Source organism: Stomoxys calcitrans, chromosome 1, assembly GCF_963082655.1.
Source record: "Stomoxys calcitrans chromosome 1, idStoCalc2.1, whole genome shotgun sequence".
NCBI lineage: Eukaryota > Metazoa > Arthropoda > Insecta > Diptera > Muscidae > Stomoxys > Stomoxys calcitrans.
In genome coordinates, this window is record NC_081552.1 from 185,389,214 (window position 1) to 185,406,104 (window position 16,891).

General features: G+C 38.7%; 1 protein-coding gene across 1 annotated transcript in view; it reads left to right on the forward strand.

Moving 5' to 3' along the window:
- The window catches only part of LOC106090691 (death-associated inhibitor of apoptosis 1), a 154,345-nt gene that overhangs the window by 10,906 nt on the left and 126,548 nt on the right, over positions 1 to 16,891 (forward strand). The window lies entirely within an intron of this gene.

A 16,891-nucleotide genomic window follows, 5' to 3' on the forward strand; every position in this document is an offset into this window, starting at 1 on the left:
GTTTTTTGTTATGAATTTCAACAACTGTGAACTCGCCTCTTAATAAGTCCATTGTTACGCGTGTTGTGTGGCATGTGGCACTGTCTTGTTGAAACTACATGTCATGCAAGTCAAGCTCTTGCATTTTTGGGCAAAAAAAAAGCTGGATATCATCTGACGGTATCGCTCACAATTCACTGTTACGTTACGATTCGCATCATCTTTAAAGAAGTGCGATCCAATGATGCCACCAGCCCATAAACCGCACCAAACTGTAACTTTTGTGGATGCATTGGTAGCTCTTGTAATGCTTCTGACGGATCTTTACTCCATAATCGACAATTCTGCTTATTTACGTACCATGGTTAAATTATGGACCAAACTGAAGATGTTTGACGGTGAAACAAAACATGAAACGTACGTGAGTTGTTTAAACCAGTGATGTCAAAAGGATAATACCTAAAAAATCCCCCTTTATAATAGATTGGACAATGTCATTCATTTATGCTCATTAATCTACTTCGTTCACTAGTTCATCGAGTCACTTTCGAATTGCTACCACACTTTAATGAGGCAAACTTGCTCATAGTTGAACTGCGCACAATACGAATGATGCGTTAGAACTTTAGCTCGTTCTTTCTTCCTTCCTTTTGAGAATTTCACAACATTTTAAGATTGGCATGTTATTGGTTCGATCTCTCTTTTCTAATTACAAGTTGCCTCCACTTTACTGTATTTTATCTGTACGAATTTTAACTCGCACCATTTCTTTTTTTCATTTCGTTCTACCCTATTAAACATACCACACAAAAACACATTTTGGAAAAGCTCTCATAAGAAAAATGATATTAAATGCAGCCATTCATGAACAACGCTGTCTTTTTAAAGCGTAGTAGTTTTGTAATCAAGTATAGGTCGCATGTTCAGGCAACTTCCCTTAATTGGAAGCGCTATGCATACAAGGTAGTTCATCAAAACCAATGATTAGTTTGGCCAAATGGCACCGTCTATCATGATCGATGTGCGTTCGTTTTTGATGTCTTGCATTAAAAGCTTTTTAGCAAAAAAAAAAAAAAAAAAAACTTAGTAATGACTTTAAGTAGTTTTTAGACAAACTAAACCAAAACGTATTTTATAAAGCTTAAAACGCAAAAAGGTATAACAAACATCTTCATTTAAACTTATCGCAGTTCTAATCGTCTTTTGCGCACTTTATAAAACTATCACTAATTAACACAGCTATACTGACATTTTGATTTTACATTACGACGCATTTTCTGTGACGAAACTATGAAAATCATATTCGAAATAAAAAAATATTTTGTTGAAGTCTAAAGGGTGATCTTTTATCTATTATCTTTTTGGCAATACTGGTTTAAACAGCTCACGCATGTTTTGTTTCATTATCAAACATCTTCTGTTTGGTCTTTATTTTAACCATGATTCGTCTTACAAACGAACAACGCTTGCAAATTATTGAATTTTGTTATCAAAATGCGTGCTCTGTTAAGAAAGTTTCTCGCGTGCTTCTTCCATTTTATTGGCGAAGCCCATTTTTGGCTCAATGGCTACGTAAATAAGCAGAATTGTCGATTTTGGAGTGAAGATAAGCCAGAAGCATTGCAAGCGCTACCAATGCCTTTAGAAAAAGTCACAGTTTGGTGTGGTTTATAGGCTGGTGGCATTATTCAACCATACTTCTTCAAATATGACGCGAATCGTAGCGTTAGTCACAGTTTGGTGTGGTTTATAGGCTGGTGGCATCATTGGACCATACTTCTTCAAAGATGACGCGAATCGTAACGTTAATGTGAATGGTGAACGCTACCGTGAGATGATCCAGAATGCAAGAGCTTGACTTGCATGACATGCGATTTCAACAAGACGGTGCCACATGCTACACAGCACGCGTAACAATGGACTTAGTGATAGGCGAGTTTGGTGAACATCTTATCTCACGTTCGAGATCGGTTAATTGATCGCCTAGATCGTGCGATGTAACGCCCATAGGCTATTTTTTGTGGGGCTATGTTAAAGCTCATTTATCAGGAGTGCCGATAAAATGCCTCCCTTCTGGCGTGCCCTGTGCCTTATGTTTATGTCATGGAACCCTTTATCTGTCTGTTCTTTAGCATATGGTTTATGCAGTCTCTAAGGACCCGATTACCACTTTTCTGATCTAAGGATTGGATCTGTGCGTCGGTCCGTACATTGTTAAAAGCCCCCTCGATGTCAATGCATACCATCTTGGCATCGAAAGATTCTTCTATTTTATGCACAACCTCGTGAAGGGCAGTCTCCACCGACCTTCCCTTGACATAATAAATTTGTATTTGAGCAGTTCGCTTGATGTCCTACTCTTTATCATGGTATCCACAATGCGGTCCATGGTTTTGAGTAGAAAGGACGTAAGGCTTTAAGGTCTGTAGGCCTTTGGGGTTGCATTACTTGCCTTGCCGGGCTTGAGTATAAATACCACCCTTGCCTCCTGCCAGGCTTTTGGATTATATGCAAGTTCTGGGCACACTTTGAAAATACAGGCTAGATGGGGCGTCAGATAGTTTGTCCCCTTCTGTAGTAACGTCGGAAATATTGCATCAGGTCCGGGTGACTTAAATGATTTGAAGCTCCTCAAAGCTTCCTTTATCATAAATTCTGTAATGATAACCCTTCGATCAATCTCATTATTCCCAGATTCCAGTGTCTCCGTGAGTCCCGTCGTCTCATGCGGAAAATGCGATTTTACAAATAGCCTCATCACGTCTTCCGTTGTCTCTGCTCTCACTAACGTTTCAGTTTGGATATGGGTTTTTGAGCGAAACTTTTTCATCTTGACGGCTTCGTTAACATTATCGACCTGTTCGCAGAAAAGCTTTCAGGAGGTGCGTTTTGCCACTCTGGTAATGTTATTGTATTCCTTGAGTCGTGTATAATACACAACCCAATATACTTCGGACTTTTTACGGCGTGCATTGTTATAAAGTCTGCGGACCTCTTTCCCAATGTTGCGAATATCCCCGGTCATCCAGGGTTTTTCTTGGTCAATCAAATTTACCTTGTCCAACCATTCTTCTGAGTAGTCTTCCGAATTTTAGCCAGTTGGTTTTCAACTTATTACGGAAGCTTATCGGATTCGGCGCTGGCCGTGCTATTTTAAACCTAATGTAGTGATGATAGTGATAGTCAGAGAAAGAGTGTTTCATGGAGAACCTTTAATCCTGAACCTCATCCATTAGATTCTCCGAATATATTGTCACATCAAAAACCTCCACCCCAATCCTATTAACAAAGGTAGCGGTGTTACCAATATTAAGTGTTATTAGGTCGTTAATATTCAAGAATTCTGCCAGGGCTTTGCCCCGCATTGCACCCTATTAGTACCTCATCTCCTGTCAATAAAAGGCCAAAAATTTCAATAAAAGTTTTTCTAAGAAAAATTTCGCTGAAATTTTGGTATATTCATTTTGTCATTCCGTTTGCAACACATCGAAATATCCATTTCAGACCCTATAAAGTATATATATTCTTGATCAGCGTAAAAATCTAAGACGATCTAGACATGTCCGTCCGTTTGTCTGTTGAAATCACGTTACAGTTTTTAAAAATAGAGATGTTGAGCTGAAACTTTGCACAGATTTTTTTTTTTTTGTTCATAATCAGGTTAAGTTCAAAGATGGGCCATATCGGACTATATCTTGATATAGCCCCCATATAGACCGATCCGCCGATTTAGAGTCTTAGGCCCATAAAAGCTACATTTATTATCCGATTTTGCTAAAATTTGGGACAGTGTGTTGTGTTAGGCCCTTCGACATCCTTCTTCAATTTCGGTCCAGTTTTTGATAAAGCTGCCATATAGACCGATCTCTCGATTTAAGGTCTTGTGCCTATAAGAGCGCATTTATTGTCCGATTTTGGCAAAATTTGGAACAGTGTGTTATATTTGCCAAAATTTGGGAGAGTGAGTTGCGTTAAGCCAGTCGTCATCCTTCTTCAATTTGGCCCTGATCGGTCCAGATTTGGATATAGCTGCCATATAGATCGATCTCTCGATTTAAGGTCCTGGGCCCATAAAAGGTGCATTTATTGTCTGATTTTGGCAAAATTTGGGATAGTGAGTTGTGTTAGACCAGTCGACATGCTTTTTCAATTTGGCTCAGATCAGTCCAGATTTGAATATAGCTGCCATATAGACCGATCTCTCGATTTAAGGTCTTGGGCCATAAACGGCGCATTTATTTTCAGATTTTGCTGAAATTTGGGGCAGTGAGTTGTGTTAGGCCCTTTGTCATCCTTCCTTAATTTGGCCCAGATCGTTTTAGTTTTAGATGTAGCTGCCATATAGACCAATATCTCGATTTAAGGTCTTGGGCCCATATAAGGTGCATTTATTGTCTGATTTTGGCAAAATTTGGGACAGTGTGTTATGTTAGGCCAGTTGGCATCCTTCTTCAATTTGGCCCAGATCGGTCCAGATTTGGATATAACTGCCATATGGAATTTTGCCTGCAGTCGGAGTCGAGTTAATTTTCTCGACTTCGACTCCTAATGCAGGCAAAATTGCTCGACTCCGACTGCGCAGCTCTGGTCTTTACATTCACTACAATGGATGAGGGAGAGACGACAGCCATAATTTACATTAAAGCCTTCACATGTACAAACTTCATATCCTAATCTGCTAGTGTTCAGAGATGTGGACTATTGCAGGATATATTCGCATGAGGAAGAGATTGAAATTTTTCAGCCAATGTACTATGAAAAATGCGAATTTTTCGTTTAAAGAATATTTTTCCTTTATTAGCAAAAGGGTTTCCTAAAAATTTCGATATCGGCACCATTTCGCCAGGGTGGGACAAAAGTACTTGGAGTCTGTGGGATTAAAGCTCTAAAAACGGCATGCCACATACTTCACTTGCGCCAGAAAGTTTTCATCAAACAAATTTTGTCCATGCAATTTGGCCAAGGCATTTTTGGTCGGATTTTTTACATTCTAGCACTGATGCAAGTGTACATTTATGACGTTGACATTTTACATATGTACATATAATATGTATGATTTGTCTCTTTGGACACAGTTGACAGTCAATCTGTTTGGCTCTGGTGATTTTTGACTAATCTAATCTTAAATTGCATGATGTCGCCATAAAAATTAAAAGTGCTTGTGTTCACTTCGAATCATTTGCATAATTTGGCTTGGGGCCGGCCATAACATGGACAGCAATGTAAGTAATGAACCAGCGAACGAATTGTGGATATCTGCAGTCCGCCAGTGGATATGTACATAAGGAAATACATGTGTATGATGGTATTCTATATATAAATATTTGTATTTCTATGCCTATTTGAATTCTATGTCATACAAAAAATAGAAATAGAATAGATTTCGATGGATTCATTTGCAGTTTTAATTAGTTGTGGTAACACAGTTAGGAGAAAAGCTATAATGTGTGGGAGAAACTGTCGACTTTTAAGGGAGTGTTTTTGAGCTATTTAATATAGGATCCGTTTACTACTCTAAACATCGGTTTAATTGCAAAGAAAGCATACGAACATCTTAGTTGAACGTATGGAACTTTATACAAAAATAGAAAGGTTTTCCAAGCGCCCCGATCTTCTGTGCCTTGATTTTCTGTGATTCTCCTTCAGTTTCTGACACCTAGTTTCAAGATATATTTTTGCACTAAGTTTTTAATCGGACTTTCGGTGTTGTTTTCTGCGGCAGGTTCGTGTTCAAATGACTTTTCATACCCACCACCATAGCATAGGGGTATACAAATCTAGTCATTCCGTTTGTAACATCTCGAAATATTGATCTAAGACCCCATAAAGTATATGCGCTTGATAGTCTCGACATTCTGAGTCGATCTTGCCATGTACGTCCGTCCTTCGGTCGAAATCACGATAGCGGTTGAACGTGTAAAGCTAGCCGCTTGAAATTTTGCGCAGATATTTATTATTGGTGTAGATCGTTGGGAATTGCAAATGGGTAGAGGTGGGCGATGGGTGAATACCCAAAAGGTATTTGCCCGGTAAATTGGGTAAATACCCGTTTAGCCGCTATATAGACAGATTTCCAGACTTAAAGTCTTATGGCAATAAATTGGTCATTTTCCATCCGATTTCGATGAAATCTGGCACAGTGAGTTCTGGTAGATCCCTATCCATTTCTGTGGAGTGTGGTCCAGATCGGATTATATTTGGATGTAAATGCCCTATAGACCGGCCGCTCGATCTCCCGATATAGGGTATTAAGGCCATAAAAGATCCATTTATTACCCGATTTCGACAAAAATAGGCACAGTGAGTTCTGGTAGGCCCTTACGGATCATATTTGGATATAACAGCCATATAGATCGATCTCCCGATATACGGTATTGAGACAATAAAAGGAAAATTATTTATCCGATTTCGTTGAGGTGTATCAAAACTCACTGTTTCTAATTTCATCAAAATCGGATGAAAAATGCTTCTTCTATAGGCTCAGTACACTATATTGGGAAAACGGTCTATATGGCAGCTATATCCAAATATGGCTCGATCTAGACGAAATTCAGCAAAAAGGTGTCGAGGGGTACCAATGCTTACTGTTTCAAATTTCATCGAAAACGGATAAAAAATGTTCCTTTTATAAGACCGATCTGCCAATGTAGGGTATTGACTACATTGGCAGATCGGTCTATGATCGATCTGGACCAAATTTAACAAGAATGGGAAGGGGTCCATCAAAATTTACTGTGCCAAATTTCAACGAAATGGGATGATAAATGTTTCTCTTATGAGTTCAATACTCTACATCGGAAGATCGGTCTATGTGGCAGCTACATCCAAATAGGTCAGTTCTGTACCATGTTCAACAAATAAGTGTAGGATCGAAATCGTGTAAAAAATGGATCTTTTATGGCCTTAATACCCTATATCGGGAGATCGGGTGGTCGGTCTATAGGGCAGCTATATCCAAATATGTCTGGAGATCGGTCTATATAGCGGCTATATATAACTAAAATCCGATTTGATGAGACCGTAGGGTCAGGTTTATATGCAGAGAATTCGAAATCACCCAAAAATTTTTGGAAAATGATTTCATTACCAAAATATCTGAAAAATTATAAATACGGGTATTTACCCGGAGGAAACTCATCTCTACAAATGGGCCATAACGGTTCAGATTTGAATATAGCTCCCATATAAACCGATCTCCCGATTTCCCGATTTCCTGATTTGATTTCTCGAATCCTTGGAAGCCGCAATTTTTGTTCGATTTAGCTGAAATTTTGCACATAGTTTTCTGTTATGACTTCCAACAACTTGACCAAGTGCTGTGCAAATCGGTCTATAACCTGAATAGGAATAGCTTCCATATAAACCGATCTCCCGATTTGACTTCTTGAGTCCCTGAAAGCCAAATTTTTTGTCCGATTTGGCTAAAATGTTGCATGCGGTGTTCTCTTACGACTTCTAACGACTGCGCCAAGTGCGGTCCAAATCAGTCTATAACCTCATATAGCTCCCATATAAACCGATCTCTCGATTATCCTGTTCGGTTCCTAGAAACGTTAATTTTGGTTTAGATGTAGATATAACTCCCATTTAAACCGATTTATATTGGCTAAAATTGGGAGCAAAGACTTAAGTTACCACTATATATGATATAGCCCCCATATAGACCGATCAGTCGATTTAGGGTCATAGGCCCATAAAAGCCACATTTATTATCCGATTTTGCTGAAATTTGGGGCAGTGAGTTGAGTTAGGGCCTTCGACATCATTCATCAATTTGGTCTAGATCGGTTCAGATTTGGATATAGCTGCCATATAGACCGATCCTCCGATTTAGGGTCTTAGGCCCATAAAAGCCACATTTAGTATCCGATTTTGCTTAAATTTGGGACAGTGAGTTGTGTTAGACCCTTTGACATTCTTCCTCAATTTGGCCCGGATCGGTCCAGATTTGGATATAGCTGCCATATAGACCTATCCTCCAATTTAGGGTCTTAGGCCCATAAAAGCCACATTTATTACCCGATTTTGCTGAAATTTAGGACAGTGAGTTGTGTTAGGCCCTTCAACATCCTTCGTCTATATGGTCTAGATCGGTCCAGATTTGGATATAGCTGCCATATAGACTGATATCCCGGTTTTAGGTTTTGGGGCCATAAAAGGCGCATTTATTGTCCGATTTCGCTGAAATTTGGGACAATGCGTTGTGTTAGGCTCTTCGACGTCCTTCCTCAATTTGGCCCAGATTGGTCCTGATTTGAATATAGATGCCATGTAGACCGATCTCTCGATTTAAGGTTTTGGTCCCATAAAAGCCGCATTTATTGTCCGATTTCGGCGAAATTTGGGACAGTGCATTGTGTTAGGCTCTTCGACATTTTTTTGCATCTTGACCAAAATCGGTCCAGATTTGGATATAGCTGCCATGTAGACCGATATCTCCATTTAAAGTCTGGACCCACAAAAAAGGCGCATTTATAATCCGATTTCACTGAAATTTGACACAGGGACTTATATTAGGCTTTTGGACATCCGTGTCGTTTACGGATCAGATCGGTTTATTTTTAGATATAGCTACTAAAAAGACCAATATTTTGTTATACACAATTGAACAATAACTTATACTTATAAGTATTTGTCCAAATCGGAACATATTTCGATACAACTGCTATGGGCATAAGGTATGCAATTTTCACCGGATTTTGATGAAAGGTGGTTCACATATGTACCCGAGGTGGTGGGTATCCAAAGTTCGGCCTGGCCGAACTTAACGCCTTTTTACTTGTTTTTCATTCAATCTGGCTGAAAATAGGAACAAATGCTTGAGTTATGCCTTGCAACATCCATGCCAAGTATGATCCGAATCGTTCTATAAACAGATATAGCCCCCCGATCCTCGGATTTCACTTCAGCCCTTCGAAGTCAACATTTTCACCTGACTTGGCTGAAATTTGGTCCAAAAACCTATCTTATGACTTATAACATCAGTGCCAAGTTTTATACGATTCGGTCAACATGGTGATATAGGCCCCTTAAGTACCGATATCCCGAGATGAGACCAAAATAATTCGAATACAAACTGAGTTAATAAGGGTAAATTTTTAGCGGAATCCATGGTGGTGGATACCCAAAATTCGTCCCGGCCGAACTTAGCACGCTTTTACTTTAAGATCTTTTTTGTTTTAAGTAGATGTTTAAACAATCGCATAATCTCATCTTTTAAAATTTATAAATTAATTTACAATCATTTGTTACCAAATGCTCACATATTTGACGGTTTTTATACCCTACACCACTACTGTGGTACAGGGTATTATAACTTAGTGAATTAGTTTGTAACACCCAAAAGGAAGAGAGATAGCCCCATTGATAAGTATACCGATCGACTCAGAATCACTTTCTGATTCGATTTAGCTATGTCCGTCTGTCTGTCTGTCCATATTAATTTGTGTGCAAACTACAGGTCGCAATTTTCATCCCATCGTCTTCAAATTTGGTATCGGCATGTTTTTCGGGCTAGAAACGAAGCCTATTGAAATTGGAAAAAATCGGTTCAGATTTGGATATAGCTCCCATATAAATGTTCGTCCGATTTGGAGTAATAATGCAATAAAATGGTCATTTGTTAACCGATCCTCTTGAAATTTGTTAAGAAGGATTTTCTCTTGACTCTGAACATTACTGGTGAATTTCATGGAAAACGGTTTAGATATAGATATAGTTGTCATATATGTATGTCGCCCGATTTTCACTTCTAGAGCCATTGCAATCGCATTTTTTGCACAACGCTTTTCTCGACGAGTACCACATTATCTGAGAAGTTTGCTCGAAATCGGTTTAGAATTAAATCTATCTCCCATATATATGTTCGTCAAATTTTGGGTAATTTACAACAATGTTGTAATTTTTGAACTGTAGATATTACAGTTTGAACACATTTGCTCGTTTATATTTAAATACCCAAAGGGTTTTTATTATGTAAATATCCTATATATAACCACACATTGGGATTTTACCCGATAGAAGCCCATCTCTGCTCATTATTCATCCGATTTTTTTTTGCATGTACACAAACTCACTGAGGAGCAGGGAATTAAAATGTCAGCTCTTCCCGAGTTTAGGCCGTACTTCTTGTAGGAAATACTTTTCCAATCAAATCCAGGTTTTCTAATCGGAAAATTACACTTTTTTTGCAATACTGTGATGGTAACGTTCCGTATGTTATACATACATGCATACTTTAATGCGTATTTACTTGTTTTTCATATTAGTTCGCCCATTTGGCATTTCAGCGCTTTTCTTTTGCTGAAGCTTGGCATCATCGATCACCAACCACTGCAATTTGGCAAATTCAACTTCACCATAGAGTTAGAGGTTCGTGTATCGACTAGATCTTGAGTGTGTTGTGAATTTATGAACTTTCAGAATCGTTAATGCGTCATTCCTCGCCGCAAAAACAAAAGCGTATATTTTGGAGTGGGAAATGGGAACGTATGCCAATCCACTAGTTTAGTGTGTTTAATTTTTTCAACTTCGACCACTTTTCTTTTGTTTTGAAAACTATGTTTAAATATTAGCTATGATTTAATTGTGAACTTTTAGAAACAAAATTCATTAAATTTGTTTTTATATCCATCACCAGAGAATGGGTTGTGCTAATCTAGTCGTTTCGTTTCTAACAAATCGAAATATTGATCTGCGACCCTATGAGGTATGTGTATTAGGGCGGGTCGATTTTTTCTTTTAAATAGTATAGCAAAAAAATAGTATAGCAAAAACGTAAGCTACATAAAATTCGGAGAAACTGGTCCGAAGAAATTATGTATCTTAAATAAAATCCTAATACATGCCTCACGTCTTGAAAATGTATATGCTCGCCTTTGCCAAAAAATAAATGTTAGAAATATTAGCTTTACCCTAGTCGAGAGGCGCTGATTAGGATTTGATTTTAGATAGATGGTTTCTTCGGTGAATTTGCGTTTGTGCTATGCGATTTTTATTTTTTCATCCATACAAATTATCCCGCCCTAGATTAGATTAGGTTAGGTTTAGGTGGCATTTAGTCATAAGACTACTTCGACTTTTTCGTCCATTGTCATACCACAGGAACAGAAGAAGGAAGATGCCTTCCAGTTCCTTTAAAAAGCCCACTAACTGGCGAATGCTCACATCCGCAAAATCAGACAGGTTCTCAAAGAAATGAGAACCTAAAGTGGAACTCCTTCTGACTGCTAATGCGACACACACACAGAAGGTGTTCTATAGTCTCTTCTTCTTCGAAGCCCTCACAGCTTTTGCAAAAGTCCTTGCTGGCAACCTTCAGCCTGTCAACATGTTTTCCGATTAGACAGTGACCTATCATGACGCGCACAATGACAGAGACGTCTGTTCTAGCCATTGACAGCAAAGCGGTTGACCTCTTCAAGTCTAGATTAGGTTGCATTGTTTTGGAATGCTCACAGCTCCCTCTTTATGACCATCTATCATTGCCTGTCCTTCGGGCCTGATCCTGAAAACTTAGCTTACATGCTGCTAGAGTCATACCCACAGATTCCAATTCCCCTGGAAGGTATAGGGTAGTTCCTAGTCTCGCAAACTCGTTCGCTTTACAATTTCCTGGGATATATCTGTGGACCGGCACCCAGAATAGGTGAATTTTGAACAGTTCAGCCATCTCGCTGAGAGATCTGTGATAGTCGAGGGCGGTTTTTGTGTTCCGAAATACATTATCCAAGGGTTTAATGGTTCCCTGACTGTCTGAGAAGATATTTATGTCAATCGTTGTATTGACATTATATCTTAGCCATTCCACCACTTCTTTAATTGCAAGGAGCTCCGCTTGATCCATACTGCAGTGGTCGGGTAACCTTATCGATATGACTAGTTCTAGATCTTATGAGTACACACCAAAGACCACCTGGTCGTCTAGTTTGGAGTCATTCGTCTAGAAGTCTATGTAACTTCTGTTACCAGGGATGTCGTAGTTCCAATCAGTTCTATCAGGAATAGTGGTACGGTACTTTTTATCAAAAAGCGGTTCAGGTAGGGTGTAATCCACAATGCCTGGAACATTGGACATTGTATCAAGGATAACACAGTGTCCATAGCCGCCGCATGACCAATGAGAAAGCTGCCTTAACCTCACGACAGTGGTCGCTGCAATTTGTCTAACCACAATGTGCAGAGGCATTAGATGTAGCATTAAGTTCAGTGCATCAGAACACTTAACCGGATCCATATTTTGGATCCGGTTAAGTGTTCAGCAGTAGGTGGACTTTTGAATCGCCGTCCACCAGACCACAACACCATATGGCATTGTAGGTCTGAACTACAGTATATACCCAATGCATGACACGCGGTCTAAACCGCCAACTTTTGCCAATGGCTCTCTTACAGGTGTTGCCTTTCTTGCCCTTTCCAAAATGTTGGATTTGAAGTTCAAAACCCGTCCTGAAATTTTACACAGATACCTTTTTATGGATGTAGGTCGTTGGGGTTTGAGAATGGATAAAATCGGTTTAGATCTACCGATCCCCGATTTGAGATCTTAAGGCCCTGGAAGCAGCATTTGTTATCCGATTTGGCTGAAATTTTGCATGTAATGCTCTGTTACGACTCTCAACAACCGTGCGAAGTACGGTCAAAAACGGTCTATAACCTGATATAGCTTCCATATGAACTGATCTCCCGATTATACATCTTGAGCTCCTTCAGGATGCAATTGTTATCCGATTTGGCTGAAATTTTGCACATAGTGTTTTGTCATGGCTTCCAACCTGCATTTAAAGTACGGTCTAAATCGGTCTTTAATCTGATATAGCTCCCATATAAAACGATTTGCCGATTTGACATATAGTGATCCTGGAGGCGTCAATTGTTATCCGATTTGGTTTAAATTCTACACTAAGTGTTTTATTATGACTTCCAACCACCATGTTAATTAAATACGGTCTAAATCGGTCTTTAACCTGATAGAGCTCCCATATAAACTGATCTCCTGCATTGAGATCTTAAGCCCCTGGCAGCCGCAATCGTTATCTGATGTGACTTAAATTTTGAACGTAGTGTTCTGATATCACTTCAAGAATGCGTGAAAAGTATGGTTCAAAGCGGTGTTTAACGTGGCATGGCTCCCATATAAACCGATTTCCCGTAGTGAGATCTTGAGCCCATGGAAACCGGAATTATTATCTGACTTCAAGCATGCGTGGTAAGTGTGGTCCAAAGCGTTGTATGGAGTGATATAGCTCCCATCGCTCCCATCGCTCCCATCGATCTCTCGATTAGTCCTCTACGCCTCCATGAAGCTGCAGTTTTTGACTGATTTGGCAGAAATTTTGTACGTACAGTACACATGTGCCCTCTAACTAAGGTAATTTTTGTAAATTTGTCGTAGAATCCATGGTAGGTGGGTTCCCAAGATTCTGCCCGGACAAATATAGCACGTTTTTACTAAATTCTAAATTTTATCGAAAGATTTAAACCTGCCAAAAATTGCTATACATAAAACTTGGATGGGGTTATACTAATTTCGTCATTCTGTTTGTAACATCTCGAAATATGCGTCTAAGACCCTATAAAGTATATATATATTTTTGATTGTCGTGAAGTCGAACTAGCCATGTCCGTCCGTATGTCCGTCGAAAGTACGCTTACTTTTAAAGAAGTAAAGCTAGCCGCTTGAAATTTTACACAAATACTTCTTATTAGTGTAGATCGGTTGGGATTGCAAATGGGCCAAATCGGTCCATGTTTTGATACAGGTGCCATATAAACCGATCTTTTGTCTTGTCTTCTTGAGCCTCTAGAGGGCGCAATTCTCGTCCGATTTGACTGACTGCTCGTAGTGTTTTGATATCACTTCCAACATCTGTGCTAAGTATGGTTCAAATCGATTGATAATCTGAAATAGCTGCCATATAAACCGATCTGGGGTCTTGACTTCTTGAGTTTTTAGAAGGCGCAATTCTAATCCGATTTGGCTGTTATTTTGCACATGGTGTTTTGGTATCACTTCCAACATTTGTGCGAGGTATGATCCAAATCGGTCCATAACCTGGTATTGGTGCCATATAAACCGATCTTGGAATTTGACTTCTTGGGTCGCTAGAGGGCGCAATACTCACCCGAATTAGCTGGAATTTTGCATGAGGTGCTTTGATATGACTTCCAAAAACTGTAATGAGTATGGCGCAAATCGGTACATAACCTGATATAGCTGCCATAAAAACCGATCTGGGATCTTGACTTCTTGAGCCTCTAGAGAGAGCAGTTATAATCCGATTTGGCTGAAATTTTGTACAATGGCTTCTCCCATGGCCTTCAACCTACGTGTGCAATATGGTCTGAATCGATCAATAGCTTGATACAGCTCCTATATAAACTGATCTCCCGATTTTGCTTCTTGAGCCGCGAATCGGACTATAACTTGATATAGCTCTTCTCCTCCTCCTCCTCGTCCTCCTCCCCGTCCTTATTCAGTATTCTTTGTCTATTCTTGTCCTTATTCTTTGCCTAAAAAGAGATACCGCCCAAAGAATTCGACAGATGCGATCCATGGTGGAGGGTATATAAGATTCGGCCCGACCGAACTTTGCACACTCTTACTTGTTTAATTTTATTTCTATAAAAATCTAATTTGATATCGTATATAAATTTTCTGAATGCAACGCTTCTACGAATTTTCCTAAATAAAACACAATCTTCACAAAAAATGAAAGTCTTTGCTGGACATTTACTAACAAATTTAGGTTCTTCCCAAGTTTTAGTGTTTACTTCACTGCTCTACATTTTACGCTAAGCTGACTTGAATTGTGCCAATTTAGGAAGACAATAAATTCTTGATTACAAAACTTTCTTCTTAATCCCATCAATTAATCTTTGCCCCATTACAAGTGTGTGCCGTGTGTAGGAAAATTTTTCTGACATAATCATTATGACTGGCAAATTAAGATGATGATTTGTTTACAAATAAATCTCTTTGTTACAATTTACAACAAGTATACCAGCTAAGCGATAATAACTACAGTAAAAATAATGTATAAATCATGTTTGAAGAGAAAAAAAAAAAAAAAACAAAAACATTGAATAAGGGCTGATTAGCGCTACAGTCATTGTTTTACTTAAACAAATTTTGTAAATCCCGCTTTATATTTGTGCATAATATGACAACTATTAATTATAACATTAGGGTGGAATAAAGTGATCCACCTTACGTATGAAGTAAGCATGTGTGTAAGTAATACAAAATACTACAAAGGTCAGACAGTAGACTGTTGAACAGTCGGCTTTTCTTCCTCGTTACAGCAGCTGCGACAGTGGTCTTTGTATTAACTAGCTAGTACCGCTTACAATCACCACAACTTCCGTGGACATACATACTACACTCTATATATGAAACCTATGTTGAAATCTAGTCGGACTTTAATTTTGTATAACTATTGAAAAATGTAATAGAACCTTGTAAGTTTTTTTTTCGATAGAACTTAAAAGGTCGCTATTACAGACTTTAAGGGCCATATCGGATGAAAGATATATCCGATATATATCTCAATCTAGACCAACTTTAATGAAATTTAGCTCACATGCTAGGACTTTAAACACCTCACGTAAAATTTTATAAAGTTCGAACCAAAATCGTGGCGACTACAGCCCTAAAAGATCATTTGAGATGAAAGATATATATGGAACCTATATCTAAATCTGGGCTGATTTTCATAAAAACATAAATAAAACATATCATGCAAAATTTTGTAAAGATCGGACCAAAATTGCAATTTCTACAGCCTGAAAAGCCATAGTAGCTGAAAGATATATCTGATCTGATTTTAATGAAATTTGGCAAAGGGATTGTAACGTTTTATTCAACATGTTAAATTGTGTAAAGATCGGACAAAAATTGTGGCTACTACAGCCTTTAAGACAATATCGGATGAATGATATATATGGGAGCTATATCTAAATCTGATACGATTTTGATGAAATTTTGCACATATATTGGGACATCACAAAAACCAATTCATGCCAAATTTAGTGAAGATCGGACCAACAATTATGGCTTCTACCGCCTTAATAGGTGAAATCGGATGAAAGATATATATGGGAGCTATATCTAAATCTAGACCCGATTTTGATAAAAATTTCCACACATAATGGGACGTCAAAAAAAAAAACACTGTGCTAAATTTTGTAAGGATGGGATCAAAATTTTGGATACTAAAGATGAAAGATATATATGGGAGCTATATCTAAATCTGATAAAATTTTGCCCACATATCGGGACGTCAAAAAAATGTTGTAAGGATCGGACCAAAATTGTGGCTTCTTCAGCTTTAAAAATGCACATCGGATGAAAGATATATATGGAAGCTATATCTAAATCTGGACCGATCAAAATCAATAGCGTTCGTCCTTGGACCAAAAAAGAGACTTATGCAAAATTTTATGACAATCGGACAACTAATGGGACCTGTACCTTGATTACAAAAATACATGGACAGACTGACGGACATAGCTAAATCGAATCAGGAAGTAATTCTAAGCCGATCGGTATACTTATCGATGGGTCTAGCTCTTCTCCTTCTAAGCGTTGCAAACAAATGCCCAAAGTTATAATACCCTTTACCACAGTGGTGGTGTGGGATATACAAATGTTATTCTCGCACGCCTCTTTTATGTCGACTCACGTTCACGAACGATCACGAAACAAACATTTTATTCACGCACGACTCACGAGTAAATCACGGCTCACGAGACACTAACGAGTGTTTTGTGTGTCGTGAGTATCTCGTGAGTCGTGAGTGTCTCGTGAGTCGTGAGCAGGATTTTACTCACTCACGCTAACGCACGAAGTCAACTCACGACTCGCGTGCAGACATCTAATGTGGTGCAATTATGCAACCTATTACGGTACGTA